This window comes from Lagopus muta, chromosome 12, assembly GCF_023343835.1.
Source record: "Lagopus muta isolate bLagMut1 chromosome 12, bLagMut1 primary, whole genome shotgun sequence".
Classification (NCBI taxonomy): Eukaryota; Metazoa; Chordata; class Aves; order Galliformes; family Phasianidae; genus Lagopus; species Lagopus muta.
Window position 1 is genome coordinate 1,378,580 of NC_064444.1, and position 15,411 is coordinate 1,393,990.

The 15,411-nt window shown below is 58.3% G+C and overlaps 1 protein-coding gene across 5 annotated transcripts in view; it reads right to left on the reverse strand.

Annotated features, from left to right (window-relative positions):
• The window catches only part of ACSF3 (acyl-CoA synthetase family member 3), a 41,712-nt gene extending 38,787 nt beyond the window's left edge, over window positions 1-2,925 (reverse strand). For all 5 annotated transcript variants that reach the window (XR_007379521.1, XR_007379523.1, XR_007379524.1 and 2 more), the window contains exon 1: window positions 2,850-2,925. The gene's annotated coding sequence lies outside the window, so the exon portion shown is untranslated. The remainder of the gene's footprint in view (window positions 1-2,849) is intronic.
• Window positions 2,926-15,411: the final 12,486 nt, after the last annotated feature.

Genomic DNA, 15,411 nt, shown 5'->3' on the forward strand with positions numbered 1-15,411 from the left:
AGAAGTTCAATAATTACAGCGGTAACTCACTCTCTGTTTGCACTTTTCTTCACATCTGCCCTGCTCTGTGCTCAGTTTGACACCGACACACAAACACCAAGCTCCCTAAGCCCCAGCCCAGCAGAGATTTGCTTCCTACAAGCAACCTCACACCAGAGCACAGGCAAGCACCCAGCCCCCGTGACCTGACGGCCCATCCATCACAAGCATTGCTTTGGCTCTAAAGCCTCCTTACATGACAGACCAGTCAGGAGGTTAACAACCACCGGGCAGCCACAGGCAGCACAGCCTTCGCCACGCAGCTGCTTTCCCAGCAAGCAACAGCTGCTGGTTTGTTCTAATGCTGCTGAAAGCACCGAGCTCAGCTGTGCCACTGGTGCAGAGCTCAGCCCAGGCACCCAGCCTGGCTTCCTCGCTGTGACAAGGTTTTTCAACAGAGAAAAGCTCCAGGAGGGAGCTGGAAGGAGCGCCAGCACCACTAAAGGCTTACCAGTCATTAGACTCTTTGATTATAGGAAGATCACAGGCTGGCAGAAATGTTTTGTCACCTTTCAAAGAGAAAAGGCTGTGCAGTAATTCTGGCCAGCACTTGGATCATCTCACAGGAGCGTTTGGGAGAGTGAATGCAGTGCAGAACTTGCAAGAACAGAATGGGGAGATGGATGCCTCAGCCACAGGAGCACCTTGCAAGGGAGTCCACCGCTGTGCCAGAGACAAGAGGAAGATGTGACAGACCGAGAGGAGCCACCTGAAATCCAAAAATTCCCCCTGCACAGGGCCTGGAGCTGCAGTCGGAAGCTGAGGCGATAGTACACGCTATCTCCTTGATGCTGGCAACTGTTATTTTTGTAACACTGTGATAAGCCACTCCACCAACAGCTCCCAGCTCAGCTTCCCACCATGGGGAGGAGCTGGAACAAAAAGGATGCAGGGAGCTGGCAGCGACTCAGGGAAGAGCTGAGCTCAGATACTTCACTGACAGCAACAAGTGCTGTGTGCAGAGGTTGGAACTAGTTGATCATTGAGGTCCCTTCCAGCTTAAGCCATTCTATGATTCTCAGCATTTGCTTTTGCAGAGAGGTGGCTGCAAGCCCTGCAGACTCCCTCATCCGCATTCAGAGCGTTTCTCCCAGCGGAAGCTGCTTTGCAAACTTTTTCTTTTGCATATCAACCTCAATTTCTGCTTCTGCAAAAGAAACTTGTGATTTTCTGCGGAAACATGGGGGCAAAGCTCTCAACCCAAAGGGTGTCACCCGAGCGCACTCGTGATTTCTACTGTAAGGATGGAAAAAAAACAAAGCAGGTCATGACAAAACTAGCATGATATCTTTCCATTTCTCTGTACGGACTAAAATACAAAATAGAGAACGCAATCAAATCGCCTCCACCCGGCCTGCGCCCAGCACTGGCGTGCTGGTGAGATGTTAATGCCCCAGGCATTAAGAGGGGCATTAATGGGAAGTGACCGCCTGCCAGCATCACACCGTGCTGCAGTCCAGCGCAGCTAAGTGCACTTGGCATTCTTGCTTTTCCTCGCAAGGCTCTGGAGCAGGTGTTAGATGTTGCTTCAGAACAGCAGCTTCCAAAAATCACATTATCCCTGTTCCAGCACAGCGCCAGTCCGGATTTAATGGAACAATAAACAGCAGCACCTTCAGCTGGCCCTGTGCATTTATGGGCTTCACAGAAGTAGCGTTCACTCTGTGTGTGTGTGTGTGTGTGTGTGTGAGCAGGGTCATGCCAGAGCTGTTTGCTTTACTTTGCTCAAAGATAACCAGCAACACAAGTGCTCATCTATTCTCCTGGGTAGAGGATGGTGGTCCTCTACTCCGTGCTGGTAAGACCTCACCTGGAGCACTGCACCCAGATGTGGAGTCCTCAGCACAGGATACACGTGGGCCTGCTGGAGTGTGGACAGGAGGCCACCAAAATGATCCAAGGGATGGAACACCTCCCCTGTGAGGACGGGCTGAGGGAGCTGGGGCTGTTCAGCCTAGAGAGGAGAAGGCTCCAAGCAGATCTGAGAGCAGCCTTTCATTACCTAGCAGTGGCTATAAGAAGGAAGGGGACTGACACTTCAGCAGGGTCTGTTGTGACAGGACAAGGGCAAATGGTTTCATGCTAAAAGAGGAGAAATTTAGACTGGATATAAGGAAGAAAGGTTGTTTATTTTTTACCATACAGGCAGTGAAACAGTGGCACAGGTTGTCCAGAAAGGTGGTGGATGCTCCCTCTCAGGGCCAGACCAGAGGGGCTCTGAGCACTGATGGAGCTGTGTGTGTCCCTGTTCATTGCAGGGAGAGGAAACCAGGTTGTTTTTAGAGGTCCCTTCCAAATACAAACCACCCTGTGATCTCCTATGTGTGCTCGCTGCCCTGGAAGAGATGGCTCAAGCCCAGCCCTGCAGGGCCGGAGCAGGAAAGGACAGCAGGGTGAGGAGCTCCTATCAACTCCTGGCACTGCAGAACCACCACGGGTCGTGGTAAGAAATGCCACAGCCCTGAATGAGGAAAGGCCCGGTGCTACGAGGAGGCCCACCAACCCGAGTGCAGGGATTCTCCTCCCCCTCTTCACACTGGCAAACGAGGAACAGCCGCAAAACCCCTTTCCCTGCGATATTTCAACCACAAACCCACACCGCAGGGCAGCAGGGCAGCAGGGCATGCCCCGGGCCGGGCCCACACGGCAGGAAGTTGAGTGCGGGAAGCCCAGCAGGCCGTGCGCCGCCAGATGAGCGAGACGTTAATTACTCCGCAATCAAAGCCTCCGCTTAACGCAGCCCCGACCCCCGCCTCCCAGCCGGCCGGCCGCAGGGCAGCGCCGGGCCCCGCAGCCCCCCAGGGCCTCACCTGGCGGCGCCGGCAGTGCGCAAGGGGCGCTCCTTTGTGAGCGGGCTCCGGCGGGAACACGGCGCCCGGAACGAACGTTCCGCTGCCAAAACGTTCCTCCTCCTCCCTCCGCCCCGCGGCCTTTTGTGGGGGTTCGGCCGCACGTGGCACGCTCGCAGACACACGCAGAAGGCCGGGCAGGGGGCTCTCAGCGTGGCCGTGATGTCGCAGTGCCGCACCGTGCTGTCCCGTGGTGGCACTACGGGCTGGGGACGGCGCAGGGTTCGCACCGGGGCTCTGCGGGCGCACGTGGAGGTGCGGGGCCGGGATGGAAGCACAGGGCTCCGCCGGGCACAGCACAGACCCATGGCCTCCTGCTCCCCGTCACGGTGGGGTGACGGCGGGCCGCCCACCCCCAGCTGTGTTTCCACCGCGTGGCCCAAAGCGGCCCAGCCAGGCATGGCGGGGTGAGAACGGTGTGGGGACGGCTGCGTGGCCAGGGGCTGCCCCACTGCGTTGCCCCCCAGCTCCTCAGGCTGTGCTGCTCCCCTGGGCACAGCTGGCTGTCCATTGCAAGGATTGCTCCGTTATGGCTCCTTCCTCACAGCGTGGCTCCTTCCCCAGTGCAAAGATCAACCACCGCATGGATCTGTCACTGCACAGCTCCTTCAGTGCACGGTTCCCTCTGCCCTGCACAGTTTCTTCCCCATTGCATAGCTCCATCTCATTTGCAGAGCTCTGTCCCTGTGCACAGCTCCCACTCGCAAATTCCTTTCCTATTGCACAGCTCCCCAGTGTACTGCTCTGTGTTGCACAGCTTCCTATTGCATGATGCCTTCCATATTGCACTGCTCCCCGGTGAACCTCATTGCACAGCTCCACACTGCATGGCTTCCTTCCCACTGCACAGCTGCCTTTCTATTGCATTCCTCCTTAATGCACAGCTCCCCAGTGCAGCAGTGCTGCTGGAGGAACCCAGCCATGTGGTCCCATCCTCTCCCAGTAGGTGCCCACCTCCCCGCCAGCAGGGCTCTGCCGTACCCAAGTGTCACCCTGCAGCTGCACCCACTCTGCTCCACACCGCCCTGCCACCTTCCTTCCCCTTCTTGCACTTGCCATCTGCCACCAGCCTCCCTTGCTCCCTGGCCACTGCATGCTGCAGGGATTAACCCTCCCGGCAGCCGCAGGGTGGGCCCTGGTGGCACTGGAGTGTTGCTGGTCCTGACATCCCTGGGTGGTGTGGGGATGGGGTGCACAGTATGGGGACAGACATATGACAGCACAGGGCGGGATGCTGCTCTGTTACTTCGGTTTGTGTCCCAGAGTGGGGGGGACATGGCCAGCTGCCCGCATGCACAGCAGATGTCTGCCCTCTGCTGCTCCATCCCTCAGCACCTGCTGACCATTGGCCATCTGGACCCCAGATCCGCTGGGGGATGGTGCTCAGCTCACTCTGATGGTCCCCACACCCGAGCCCAGGGTCCTGGGAGTGTCTGTGCCCCCATGCAGCTCTGTGTCCCCAGATGAGCCCTTTGGGGCCACCGTGGTTCTCATCCCCCCCACCCTCCTCCTTTGGTTGGGGCTGAGCCACACACCCCATGCTGTTGGGAGTGCATTGCATCAAGCAGCTCGCTGATTAATTATGGATCCAGCAGAAAGCTTTTATTGCATTAGAGTTTACTTGTGGCAACATCCGTATTTATTAAAAAAAAAAAAAAAAGGAACATTATTAGAAATGTGGTGTAAACAACACTGTTTTATGGGGAGGTTGATGTTCAGGGGAAGCACTGCAGCTGCAACCCTGTGCCATGCAGGGGTGGCCAGGAAGGGATAGGGCCCTACATGGGGACACAGTAAAGGACAGGGATGTGGGGACACAGCAGTTTTGGGGCAAGGATGAGCCACCCTGGCTAGGACAGCCCAAGGCAGGGGACAGGGAGCAGCACGGAGGCACTCGGCGTGAAGTGCCACCCTAAGTGCCTCCAACCTCATGCAGAGAGGATAAGTGCAAAATGGCCCTATTATGATAATTGTGTGAAATTATGATGGATGGAGATTAGCTGCTTATTGGAGGAAATGGTGGGCACACGTGTGGGCCCGGCTGGGGGACAGGAGGCATGAGGACAAGGATACAGGAACAGGGGTTGGCCTCTGGGGCTCTTCCTATGGCCTTGCCATCCTGGGAGCTGCTGGCTCTGGGGCTGGGGACATGCTGCAGCACAGACAGCGGGTGCTGCACAGTAGGAGCGTGGCATGGGGATGCTGTGATCCACATGCAGCCCCAGGGGCTCCTGACGTGTTGTGCCAAGCTCAGCAAACACATCCCCAGTTAGGGGAAAGCCTGCTTAATGGGAATGGCAGGAAGCTGTGCTGTAGGGCTGTGCTGCGGAGGATGATGAGGCAGCACAGGCACCCCTGCGGATCCTCATACATGGGAGCTTGCCAGAAATGTGGCTCTCAGTGACTCGACTCCTTGACTCTTGCCCAGGTACACCTATGCACATCCCTCAGGTGCAACCAAGCTCCAGCTCTGGCTGCATCCCTCTCCAAAAAGCCACAAAGACCAGGAATTTAGGGCAGAAAGGTGAAAACTGGAGAAGTGTGGAGGGTCACAGTGCCTTCGCCTGCCCTGCTGATGGCTGGTGGTCACAGCTGGGGCACGGCATGCGGACACCACATGGCACGAGGCCATAGAGGCCACCCATTACAGCCGGGAGGGACCCCAAAGCCTCCCACCCATTGGCACAGAGCCTCTCCCCGCTTTCTCCTTCCCAATTTCCTGGGCCCCCCTCTCGCAGCAGGTGGATGCTGGGTAAGAGGTGTGTCTGGGAGCCGTGCTCACCACGCAGCGTCGCCGCACGGGTCTGCTGCCGTCGTCGCCTCCTGCTCATCGGTGTGGGGTACGCGTGGGGACGTGGGGACAGATGGGGCCGAGCCTCCCCACGTGGCACCGGGGTGCTCCGGAGAGGGATGAGGATGTGCCAAAAGGAAAGGTCCCCCGCACGCGGCGATGGCACCGCTGCCAGATCCTCGCTCTGCGTTTTTCCTTTTTTTTCCCCCCCCTGTTTGGCTTTTGGCAGCAGTGCTGGGAACAACAACAGCCCCCCGTGGCCCCGGCCCCGTGCCAGGGCGGGTGATGGCAGAGGGGCTCTGCTCAGCTGCGGAGCATCCCCACGCTACACGCTGCCAAGTTCCCTGCGCTGGCACCACAGGCGGCTCCGGAGGCAGCGAGGCTGGGGATGGATTGTGAAAGGGAGCGAGGAGAAAAAAAAAAATGGACGCATGCCATCGCTGGAGCGGCGAGGCTGCCAAAATGCCAGCAGGCAGCGTGGGGCCGAAGCCAGCCGGAGGGGAGAGGAGGGTCTGCAGCCCATCGTCGTGCGGCACATGGAGGACGGGCAGCGTGGCGGAGTGCCGCTTGGCCGGAGCAGGACGGATGGAGGATGATGGAGCTGGAGAGGAGGAAGGTATGACTTGCCTTCCTTTGCATGCCTGCTGGGTGCGTGGTGGTGGGCTGGGTGCCCGTGGCCTCGCTGCACTGCTGGTGCCAACGTGCTCCCGACGCCTATGGAGGAAGGTATGGGGCTGTGGGTACTGGCGGTGCTGCAGGAGGGGATGTGCCTTCGCCGTGCGGTGCAGCACAGGAGGCTGCCCAGGGCCGGGGCTGGGCTTTGTCTGGCCGGGCTTTGTCTGCTGCGATGGATGGAGGCGGCAGGGCTGGGACATGAGGGGCCGGCTGGGAGCAGGGCACGGCGGGAGGCTGTGTTTGGGAAGGGGGAGTGATGGGACAGCCCAGTGAATCGCAGCCCAGAGGGTCTCAGGTATCTGGAATGCAGCAATGCTGCTGCCAGGGAGCAGGGTGGTATGTGCCCTGGCACCGTGTACACAATCCCATAGGAATCAATCCCATAGGAATCATCCCCTGCTCCCGGTCTGTAAACAGGCTCAGGAGGGGCTGGAGGGCAGAGCACAGCCATGGAGATTGTGCTGCAGTCCTCAGCACAAAGGGGACGGTGAGCAAAGTGCTGTCCTCACCAACAGGCTGGGCTTGGGGCTGCATGTTTGGATGTGTTGGGGATGGGGTTGCAGCACCAACAACGAGCCCCCGCACCACCCCAGCTCCTGCACAGTGATCTGCACCCACCAACGAACCCACTGTGCCCAGCAGCATCTCTTGCCCTCTGCTCCCACACCATGGGGACAACTTTCCTTGGGGTCCCCAGCTCAGGGGACGCCCCGTGAAAACCATTGCTCAGAGCTGGATCAGGCCCTGAGCTGCCACCACAGGGGGCTGAGATGTGCCCCCCCCCCGTGCTCCCCCTCTCCCTCATTTTCCTCCATATTTCACAGTTCCTGCTTCCTGCACAAGCCGGGGGTCTCCGGGGACTCCAGCCAGATGTTCTCTGCAGCACACCACATTGCTTTCCTAATGAAATATTCATGCAGCCTCGCCGCTTTGCTTGCCATGAAAGCCTTCGGCAGCTCCCAGCCGTGGAAGCCCTGGGCAGGCAGCGCTCTGCCGCTCACTGCAGCTCAGCATGCTTCATCCCTCCGTGCTCATCCTCCTCTTCGAGCTGAGTGGGTGATGCCATCATAGCAACTTTGTCCCTGCTCTCCTGGGACCTTGCATCGTCCACCCGAGGCTCTGCCATAGGGACAGCAGTGTCCCCAATGGGGGTGACAGCTCTGGGTCCCCGTGTGGCACACGGTGTGGCAGCAGAGTGGTGGCACAGTGTCAGAGGCAGAGGCCTCGCCTGCCCTGCAGCTCCTCAGCAGCCCGCAGCATTAGCGATGCCGTGCACTATAATCCAATTAGGTTGTTTATGCAAACAATCAGGTTTTATGTTTCAGTAAAAAGCTTAAATAACTTTAATCAAAGCGAAAGACCCGATGTTATCACCAGCGCTGTGGTTGGTTGGGATGCCCTGCCCCTTACAGGGCCATGCAGTCAGTGCTTCGCCTCCAGCCCATAGCCACTGCCATCCCATGGGTGCTGCCACCATGGGGCTCCCCCCAGCACCGTGTCCCTCCTGTGCAGTACATAGCGGGCCAGGGCTTCTCCATCCACAGCCAGGAGACAATTAACTGCTGCTCTGATGAGCTTCAGGTCTGTCCCTCTATCTATCAGTGCCCAGGCAGGGCTGTTAGTGCAGTAATTGTGGCTGTGGTCACATTAGAAGGGGAAAGGGCCAGGCTGTGAGTGAGGGAGCATCCCCGGAGCAGGAGCAGCATCCAGCCAGGGCTACAGGGGGCATGTCCCTTCCTTCCCCAAATGGTACATGGTAGAAACATGGTGGTGGCCACGCTGGGCAGCACTCCATCCCCATCCATTCATTAATTCATTCACTCATTCATTCATTCCCCACCTGGGCTGGGCTTGGGGCACAGGAGCAGCTTGGGGCCGGAGCATCGTGGGGCTGAGAGGAAATCTATGCAGCTGCATCCAGAGGGGAGCATGGCAGCATGGGCTGGGTGGCACAGGGATGACATGGCGAGGTGGGGACATGGCCACCAGCACTGCCTTCCCGCGCACCCCGAGTTGGTCGCTGAGTAATAAGCTATGCATGTAGTGTAGAAATAAAACATGTTCTGCAGAACAAATGATGTTAATTTGCTGAGAGGCTCTGAAGCTGAGTATTAGCGAAATGCCTTGAGGGAGAGAGCGGCAGCTGTGCTGGAATTAATGGCAACGTGCCGAATTAGCACCGCTATGCATCATAGTCAGAGGGAAAAATTACCAGAGAGAGGGGAAGAACAGCCCCCTCCGCACACCAGCCTGGACCCCGGTGTGCCACAGAGCAGAGCCTGGTGCCCATGGTGTGCCTTCAGCCCTGGCAGCACAGCCTGGTACCCTGCAGTGAGCTGCTCTGAGCTCTGCAGCTCCCCCATAACGCTGTCTTCAGGAGCACTCAGCATTCCTCAGGATGCTCAGCGCCCCTCTGGACCAAACTGTGCCATTGCAGCCTCCCTAGGGGAGCACCTCCTGCTGCTCCCCATCCCCAGCTCCCAGCACTGAGCCATGGGCCGGGTGGTGATGGGCTGGTGGCATCCCCTGTCTCTCTCTCTGCCCGTGGATGCTCATCCCTTGTGGCACTGAACACTGCTCTATTTTTTGTCATTCTGACCCTTCTCTCTGCTTTTTGCTCTGCAGATCCTCAGCCCCATGCTGGATGGAGCAGCTCCAGCCCGGCCTGGGTGCTGCTGTGCCACCGTCCTGCTGCAGCCCTTTGAGTATTGACCCAGGACATGGGCTTGTGTCTCCTTCTGTGGACAACAGCAGCCAACAGCATGGACCAGGCAATGGATGTGCCACGGAGGTCTGCTCCTTGCCGGGCCGTGCCAACAACCGGGCACCCAACCTGGGTGACAGGAACAGGAGCCACCCCTCGGGTCTCAGCATCCCCAGGAGGGGGGATCCAGGCAGAGGATGCTCCCCACCCAGCCACACACAGAGCATTGCCACACACAGCCTGGATCTGACCTGGGGAGGATACCTGCAGCATCACCACAAAGCACCGCCACTGCCCGAGGGATGCACCTACCCACGTCCTGGGGACGCTCCGCAGAGGCCGCCCCACTCCCATTCTGCTTTGTGCTTTGCTCTATGCACCACCCCGATCCTGTGCAGCCCCAGGATGAGGCTGGCAGCCCCTGCAGCCCTGGGGGCAGAGTGCCTGGCCATGGGGCCGCCGGTCACCGCCGGCTGCATCTGCCGGGGCACGCAAGAGTGACTCCAGATGCATTAGAAGTGCCGCGCTCGAATTTCAATTTCATCGTCTCACAATCATTTTCAGGCTCCTCTTAGTGCCACATTAACGAAGCCTGCTCGTTTGAATGCATAATTAGCCCAAGCATTCTACCTCGCTAATTTCGAAGCAGGAGAAGAGAGTGGGGGGGGGGGGGGAAAGGGGGGGGAATTTGCATATTAATTTAGCAGAGGGAGAGAAAAATTGTTTACCACTTGCTTCTTGCTGTTGATCACAGCGGACTTAACTCTTTCCCGGGTGCCATCTGGAGCTGTGAGCCTTGTGCCGGCCAACACGTGGGGTAGGATGCAAAGGTTATGTGGTTGCAATTAAATCCCCACTGCACAGCATTATGGCTGCCAGGAGCCAACTGGGGGCACTGGGATTGCAGCAGTGGCTGGGATGGAGGTGTGAGCTGCACATCAGCACTCCTTGGGGGGGGGGAAATGACTTTGTCACCACGGGCAGACATAGGGGTACCCGCTGCTCATCCTGCAAAGGGCTGTGGGGTCTGGGAGTGTGCACAGAGCACCTTCAGTCTGTCTCCTCCATAGGGACACTGCTGTCCTCCTCCCTGTTCAGCATCACCCACCCTGAGCAATAAGTCGTGCTGCTGCCTGTCCCCAAAATCCCTTTACAAAGGACGCATTGCCGCAGCTCTGGGGCACCCTCTGGGCAGAGGGACACCCACTCCAAGCAGTCCAAGTGCACTGCACTGCTGTGGGAGCCTTTGTTTGGAGTCTGCGGGCACCCTGGGCGGTGATTTGTCTGCCTCCTGCAGCGGGGCTGTCAGCTCGCAGCTGCCAACCACTTCCATTTGTGCTGCCATTAAAAAGATCGCAGGTCTGACAGGTAGGAACAAAATAAAGAGGGGGGGGGGAGAAAAGCCTCAAAAAATAACCCAGCAGGAGCATTGTGTGCTCACCACATCTGGAACCCTCCTCACGTCCATTGCACTCTTTGGATCTGCGTCCCCAGAGGAGTTTGGTCACCCTGGGCAGCCCTCACGCAGCCAGCCAGCACAGAGCCACCCCAGTGCATCCCAATGGGTGGGGATGCTGTGCTGGGTCGGCTCCTGCACCTCCTGCAGGGATGGGGCCTGGCACCGAGCTGCCACCCAGGGGACACTGCATGCCATCCCCGTGACACCGTGCTGGCAGAGCAGGGCCGGCCCGCAGAGGGTTAACAGCTGATTGCAGCCTTTGTCTCTGCATCAGTGTACATAATGCGCCCTGCATTTGCATACTGCAGTGTGCGCTCAATTAAAATGAACTTTTAATTTCTTCTAAGTAAATTACTTCTTCCCGCTACGTGAAACGCACAAATGTCAGAATAATGGGAGAGCCTTAATGAGCTGGGAATGAGGGGCGGGGAGGGGAGTGCTGGGGGCCCCTGGGCCACATTGCAGCCACCTCCCAGGGACGTTCCTGCTGCCAACGTGTCCCCAGGGGAGGGCAGACCCTGGCACCCACATCCTCGCCATCCCCTCCCCCTGCCTGGTGAGGCATCCCTGCAAGGTCCTGGCACCTACATACCTCACACCATCCCCAAAACATCCCATGGGCATCTCCTGCACGGGGTGTCCCAGTCCGGCTATTCCAGCCCAACGTGGCCGGGGTGATGCTCACGGTGACGGTTGGGGTGGTGCTCAAAGGGCTGCTTGTTGTGACGGTCAGGATGGTGTTCAAGGTGATGCTCGGCAGCAAGATGCCCTGCGGCCCAGCCCTGCCTCCTGCACAGGACCACCCGCCCGTCCGAGGGCTGCAGACGCGGGGCCAGATGGCAGGCGAGATTACTGCAATTTGATTTTCAGCTAAATCACAAACCTGGATGAGCGAGTGCTGCTCCAGATGCATTATCCCTAATCCCCAGGAAGGGAACCTTTTAAAGGAGACAGTCCCAAGGCCAGCTTGGGAGCAGCTGGGTAATCCTGGCCGGGCTGTGCCGGGGGACACGGTGCACTCCGGATACACCGCGCTGCGTCACCGCGCTCACTGCGACCCACATTTGGTGCTGCACAGCCGGGGTGGGAGCAGATGGGGCCAGATGGAGGCCCACCAGGAACAGGCGGGCACCGGGGCAGGCCGTTCTGGGAGCCCGACCTGGCTGTTGGCCCCTGGGGAGGAGTGGGGATGGGGTGGGGGAGGCGGGGACGCAGCCAGGATGCTGAGCCTGGAGCATCCTTGCTCTGCTCTAAGGACCTTCCAACACTTGGGGAGTGGGTGCCATAGGGGGGCCATCCCCTTTGGTCACTCCCTCTGGCCATCCCCACACCTATTTACTGGGATGTGGGAATGACTCCTGGCTTGCCAGGAGGAAGAGGAGTGAAGGAGCAGGGCATAGGCTCAGCTCTATGGGGCTTGCTGCTCTTGCTCTCCATGCAAGCTGTCCTGGCTTCATGCTTTTGGAGCGCCCACTTTGGCAGCACCCTTTCCCAGCCCCAGGACCCTTTGGGAGCAGCAGAATTACAAACATGGGAACAGCACAACTTCTGCAAACAAACCAACCCCTCCAGCGGGGGAATGCAGAGCGCTTGTCCCTCTGCTCCCATACACACCACCCGTTCCCGTGCTGCTGCTGACCCCGATTTCCCATCGCACGGCGCCGGCAGCTGAGGTCACCCCGGCTGCAGACGGCCCATCCATCACCGGGAGACAACACACACAGCACTGATCACAGAGCAAATGGAACCGGGGGATGGTGCCGATCAATGGGCGCATTAACCTGAGCCCACACCCTGCTCCCCCGGGGCTGGAGGCAGCAGCAATATTAATTCCTCCCCGAGGAAGAGGAGATGTGAGCTGCACAGCTTTGTCTGTCCTCATGCTGCTGCCTCCTCCAAGGCCATGAATTTCCCACCGCGGTGCCCCCGGATTGGGGCTCCCCAGGAATGGAGCCACGAGTTCCCCCAGCGCCGAAATTTACATTGAACCACAAATTAATTTCATAATTTTTTCCTCTCTAATTATGCCAACATCTGCTGCGGGGCCCAAGCTGTGCACATGCATTTTAATACATCCCTCCCCCACGTCTCTCTCTCTCCCAGCACTGAACTTTTCGGTAATTATCAGCAGGAGGAGGGCTCCTTTCCGCAGGAGGGCAAAGCTGAGCGCAGGGAAGGACTCACCGTGCTGCAGTTTGGGGGCTGGGGGCTCCATGTTGGGTTCTGAGGGCCGGCTCTCCCCCAGGGATGTTCCATCCTGTGGCTTCTCGTAGCCTCTTCCTGCAGAATGACCCCACACCAGGACGTCTTGGTCCTGTTTTCCCCCATCTGCAGCAGGAGGGCAGTGATGGGGCTGGCCCTTGTCACCTGCACGTCCAGGTGGCCCCGAGGTGCTGGCAGTGTCCTCCACTCTCCTGCTGCACATCTACTACCACTCAGGAACTGCTTCACAGCCTCGCTATCAGATTTTAAAGATCACCTGGATGCCAAGTAATTTAAACCTGCCAAGGACCAACTGACAGCAGCAAGCTGCTGGGTGCTCACAGCATCCGTGGTGCACTGTAGGGTGCTGCTAACAGAGCAGGAGCTGCAGAGGAGCAATCCACCTGCACTGCTTCACACTGCCCTGTGCATTCTGCACCCAGAGCCCAGAGACAGGGCGATCTCATCATCCACCTGGCGCCCATGGGTGCAGCCCCATAACACCGTGTGCTTGGCACCAGGAATGCCCTATGCCAAGCACCCTTCCATGTTCATGGCATCCACGGGTGCTGCACCGTCCTGGGATGCTCCCACTCCATGCAAGGAACTCATGGGTGATGTCCTACATTGGGGTGCTCCCATTTCATGAGTGGAACCCAGAGATGCTTCCCCATATTGGGATGCTCCCACTCACATGCATAGCAGCTATGGATGCTGTAACATAGTGAGATGCTCCCACTCCATGCACGGAACCCACGGGTGCTGCCCCACACCGAGATGACCCCGCTCCACACACAGAACCCACAGATGCTGTGCTGTGCAGCTGGTAAGGCAGCACCAGCACCCTTGGGACGCAGAGCCCCAAGCTGTCTCCCAGCAAGCAGCACACAGCCAACATCCACATCTCCCACTCCAGGACCAGGACGCTCCATCCCCAGCTCTGGAATCTCCGTGCCCAACATCACCCAACCCATCCACTGACCCCATCCTATGGCACAGCTCTTCTCCTGCCTGGAGAGGGGAGAAGGAGGGCAGAAAACAAAACAATGATGGATGGCAAAGCCATTGAAGTGCCGCCGAGTCGACTCCGTATTTTTAACGGCATTTAAATGCTTCCCAAGCAGATTAATAAGGTCTAGGTAATAGCAGAACCAGTCTATATTTATTCTATCTTAAACGCCAGTTTGTCAGGCTGTATTAATATTGATGGCAAGGCTTGGATTGAGGACAGCGAGCGCTGGGACTTGGCTTTATCTCTCCCCACCAGGCTGCCTCAGCCCCTTATCAGGCCGTGCTGCGCAGCAGCTGCCTCTTCAAGGGCTCAGCGCATCCCTCTCCTCCCCCCGCTCCCTCTTTTTAATCAGAGGAGGAGAAGTTGCTGGCTTGATCGTTCCATTTTTATCTCTTTTATTTACTCCATTTTCATGTCTTTCAGTGCATATTTTATTCCCATCAAGGCAGGACCATTGATAGCTTAAGCTGTCGTTCCCCCCCCACCCCACCCCCCCGGATCCCCCCATGCTGTGTGACAGGGAAGGGCGAGGGGGAGTTATGGAGGAATTGTCCCCCTGCCCACCCCTGCTGCCCCTCACTGCTGTGTCCTGCTGCCACCGATGCCCTCAGAGCACCCAGCACCGGTGCTGTGTCACAGTGGGGAAAGCAAAACGAGGACATTTGCTCTCAGGTAATGAGTGCCAAAGGACCCCAACCAGTGTGAATGGCACGGGGAGGGGTGCAGTGTGCCATGGGGTCCTGCAGGACATCAGGGTCCATCTTCCTCCTCACCCCACGCCTGCACACTGAGCACCAAAGGGCCCCGCTGCCGGGAAATGGAAATCCTCATTAGCTAATAAAAAGCCCATCTCTCACTCTGCCTTTAATATAATTAACGGCAGCCAAGACTTCAATTAAGGTTTTATCCAAACTTCAGAATGCCACTCTCGCTCCGTAATTACGCCAAGGCTCCCTGGGCTGTGCCTGTGCATGCAGTGAGCTTGTCCCAAACAGGGAATGTCTGTGTGACTGCTCCTTGGTGGGAGGCAGAGGTCCTGCTCTGACTTCAGTGGGGAAACATGCTGGAGGGAGAGCATGGTGCTGGGAATCAGGCAGCCCTCACAGCTCCAGGTGCCAATGGGGGTGGGTGGGTGAGAAGGGTGAGGGGCTGGGGGATGTGTGAGCCCCAGGGATGTGCAGGGATGCAGGGTGCACAGGGACAAGCAGGGATGCAGGGTACCATGGGTACCACGGGGATGCTCAGGAATTCAGGGTGCCCAGGGATGCACAGGGAGGTGTGAGCCCCAGGGACATGCAGAGATGCAGGAGGCACAGAAGCAGGCAGGAGTTCAGGGTACCGTAGGGATGTGCAGGTATGCAGGGTGCTCACGGATGTGCAGGAATGCAGTGTACTGTAGGGATGCACAGGGATTCAGTGTACCATAGGGATGCAGGATACATGGGGACATCTGGGGGTGCAGAATGCGTGATGATACGTAATGCAGGGTGCCCAGTGGTTCGCAGGGTGACCAGAGACACGTAGGGATGCAGGGAACACAAGGGTGCACAAGGATGCTGGGTGCCCAAGGATGCCCAGAGGTGCCTGGCACTGCACTGATGCACGGCTCAGCCCATCTCCTGCCCAGCTTGTGGCTGCAGATGAAGGAGCAGCAGCCCCAGGAGACAGCCCCGCAGATGG